This window comes from Dermacentor andersoni, chromosome 10 (genome assembly GCF_023375885.2).
Source record: "Dermacentor andersoni chromosome 10, qqDerAnde1_hic_scaffold, whole genome shotgun sequence".
Taxonomy (NCBI): domain Eukaryota; kingdom Metazoa; phylum Arthropoda; class Arachnida; order Ixodida; family Ixodidae; genus Dermacentor; species Dermacentor andersoni.
This window is the reverse complement of record NC_092823.1, coordinates 14,006,931-14,010,717: the sequence shown is the minus strand read 5'-3', so window position 1 is coordinate 14,010,717 and position 3,787 is coordinate 14,006,931. Positions and strand designations below refer to the sequence as shown.

General features: G+C 46.8%; 1 non-coding gene across 1 annotated transcript; it reads left to right on the top strand.

Moving 5' to 3' along the window:
- Positions 1–307: 307 nt before the first annotated feature.
- LOC140213827 (U2 spliceosomal RNA) lies at positions 308–497 on the top strand. The gene has a single exon (XR_011890809.1). It is a non-coding gene; the product is annotated as a U2 spliceosomal RNA (small nuclear RNA).
- Positions 498–3,787: the final 3,290 nt, after the last annotated feature.

Sequence of the window (3,787 nt, the reverse complement as noted above, 5' to 3'; positions counted from 1 at the left end):
CACATCGCACACGTCATACAAGCTCTACGCATTCTTATCGCACATCGCATAAATCTCGTGCACTTCTCTACGCATTCTTATCGCACATCGCATAAATCTCGTGCACTTCGTAAAAGTGTGCGTAGCACATCATAGAGATCTCGCTCATCTTATACGAGAAGTCGTTCAATATGCATTGCATATCGTTCATTTCTCGTCAAATCTGTGCGACATGCATACATCTCGTTCAATTTCTCATACAAATCTGTACGACATGCATACATCTCGTTCAATTTCTCATACAAATTTTTCAATAGGGTTGTGACACATATTTTTGACGTACTGTAACTAGCGTAATAAAAAAGTCTGTTCTTATCAGCTTAATATCTGATACGGGTTCTATATGGACCCACGATATTAAACCTATTTTTGGAAGTTGGCGGAGTGCTTGAAGCCTGCTTCACCTCCGCCGCAGGTCGGCCCGGTATTGCACTACCTCCGGGATCGGCCCCGCTCACTTAGGTGAGACTTCATTCAATCAAAATGAAGAGCACAAGCTCGAAGCGAGCACTGACTTGACACGCACCATTCCTATACTATACGCAACGATGCCGGTTCGCGGACCACGAGAGTAATTAAACTGCCACTCCATCTGTGTGTAGCGTCGCACTTGCTGCGTCGCAAATGGGACAGCCGCTCCAGCAAATATCTGGTTATGGGCTTCGAGAAAAATAAATGAAAGCAAAAGAAAGAACCAGAATTCCTATTTATCCGATGTCTCTGAACGATTGTCTCCTGTAAAGAGCCACTTGGGGGGATGGGGGTAGGATTAGCCGTGGGGTTTGCGATCAATATGAATCCCACTCAAAGCCAACACTGCATTTTGGAGTTCACTATCGCTTGGATCCGTAAACCACCGCGCCCACGCAAGCTCGCCCTGCCGAAATCCGCTGCCCAAGTGGAAGAAAGATTCCCTATGAAAGAAAAATAGAGTGGCCGATTTCTGGCAACTACTGTGCAGCCTTTGTGTGCACGTTTTCGCAGCAGTGGGACCGAGCGCCTCGAAAACAAACTTGTCGTATGCCCAAGTGTGGCGAAATATATTCAAGGGTTCAAAGGTGCCTCATCTTTCTAACCTGTATGTTACGAAGACCTGTTGCTACCTTTTCATCATCAACATCATCACCCTGGCTACGCCCACTGCAGGGCAAAGGCATCTCCCATGATCCTCCAAGTACCCCGGTCACGTGCTGATTGTCGCCATGTAGTCCGTAATCTAATCTGCCCTCCTAACTTTCTGCCACCCCCTGCTACGCTTCCCTCCTCTTGGAATTCAGTCTGTAACCCTTAATGACCATCGGTTATCTTCCCCCCACATTGCATGCCCTGCGCATGCCCATTTGTTTTTCTTGGTTTAAACTTTAGTGTCATTAACTAGAGTTTGTTCTCACACCCCCCAATCTGCTCTATTCCGATCCCCCCGTGACGCTACACCCACCATCCTTCTTTCCAGAGACCGTTGCGTCGCCCTCAATTACCCTTCGGTAATCCTTAAAGCTTTTTGTTGGGGCACTCGTGGCATCTTTCTCGTTTAATCAAGTCAAATTTTTTTCAGTTTTGGGGGAAAACTCAATGAACTAGGCGCGATTGTGTCCCCGCCGCCGCTCTCAACAAGATGGCGGCGCTTAGGCTTTTTGCCTGCAGGTTCGGCCTAACGCAGAACACGCCTGCACGGCAGTGAAGTCGCGTTGAAGGGGGAAAGTGTAGTGCAGGAAGCGCTTGCTCGGGCGAGAAACGCAAATATTAGCCGAACATACAACCAAATCGCCAAATGGGAATTTCCATTATTGGAAATTCCAGTTCAGTTTGCGCATTGCGTTCGCCTAAGGTAAAGAACATAAATGCGAGTGCCACATCAGTCAAGTCAAAGCTTAGGATTGCGCACCAATTGCGTGCGCAATTTGCGTGCGCAAATGACGGAGCAAAAGAGAGAAACCATGTAAAGAAGAATGGCTGCCTTTTACGTGATCTCGCGCATTAAACCAGACGATAGATTAATTTTAGCCGTTCATTTTGATTTGCCGAATGTAAACCGGAACACTTTCTCCACGCGGTCTTCAGATTTGAATGGCAATCAATCACATCCTTTCTTTTTTTTTTTGTTTCTGTTTGTTCTATCTGGAACCGAAAGAATTCAGAACGCCATTTCAATCTTAGATTCGATTAGATATCGTGACTGGTATGCTGAAAAATCACGCCTTGCGTTACGTCCCCCCTGGTATGTCTGGTGTTAACCGTCATGATCACGGCATTAAAAAATCGCCAGTTCCCGAACTTTAATCGCGCCGAAGATGAACCGACATGCTGGATTCTTATTGTCATGATTTTAGAGAAAGCGCTGGTTCTATGGCTAGCTTTAAGGAAAAGAAAAACATTGTTCAGGAATGTATAACTCAAAACAACTAAAAAATCTGCCGGCAATTCGTACTACAACGAGAGTACTGAGAATACTGGAAAAGATGAAATCCAAACATGCTGCAAGGAGCCGACAAATGCAATTGAACCAACGAACTGAACTGAAATTTTTTCATCAAGACATGCCCCGAAGAACGTGGCCACTTTCAATGATAATTTCAAATCTGATTTCTTTTTTTTTACGACGGATAATAATTATCTTTCCAATGGCGGATGTGAAAATTTCAGAGCACGGCATTTTCGAAATCTCAAGGCCCCGGACGCTTTCTCGCTTCTTTAAGTATTTTGGTGGTGGCGTATTGGTGCACATGGAGGAAAATTTCGCGCACGTAATTTATAAACTTGTAGTTGATTTTCTTGAAGCACACGAAGTGCTGACAAACGACCAACCAGGACACAATTAAATTGGTATTACGCACGATTTCGAAGCCGCGATAACAAAAGGGTAACAAACGGACGTTCATTGCGTGGTTTGGATTTCACGTCTCTCACAATAAAATAAATAATAAAAAGAACTACTGCATAAAATAGGTTTTCCCAAACTGGATGGTTTCGATCAGCTTTTGAACAGCCCTTCCTTAAATTGAGTTGAGCAGTTGCGGGCCTTTGTTGTTTTGGATTTTTGTAAATGGCATCATTACTGGACAGTCCGCTCACTTGAGGAACAAGGGAGAAACCCCCCCCCCCCCAAAAAAAAAAAGAAATCATATCGTGGTGAGAGACGTGGCAGATGAGTACAATTATCGGGAGAAAAAAAAAGGAAAACCACCTCGTACTAAGAGGCCGCTCCTCTTACGTGTGAAGCTTCAAACAAATTGTTTTTCTTGAGACGCTCTATAAAGGTATACACAGCTCCTTAAATGCAGTACCCATACACAAAGCCAAACGTTCCAAGCTGGAAAGAAAGCATGAAATTCGCGGCGCCCGTTTGCTGTGAAACAGCGGGCAACATTACGCAAAGTCCGCTACCACGTCAGCCGGGGCGGCCACACCCCGCCCGCGCTTAAGCCAGATATGGCGACTGAAAATGCGCGCCGCTCAAGCTGCGCGCGGCAAAGTCCGCAACCACGTCAGCCGGGGCGGCCTTGGAGAGCGCCGAACGCCCGCGCTTAAGCCTGAAAATGCTCGGCGCTTAAGCCAGGTAGCGAGAAAAAATGCTGGGCGCTTAAGCCACGAGGGGACTAAAACTGAAGCCACGGGATTGTTGCTGAAATTGTATGCAGTCCGGTGGAAGTCTGTCGGCGCCGGCGCGCGGCAGTCCGCAACCACGTCAGCCGGGGCGGCCACGGAGAGCGCCGAACGCCCGCACTTAAGCCTGAAAATGCTCGGCGCT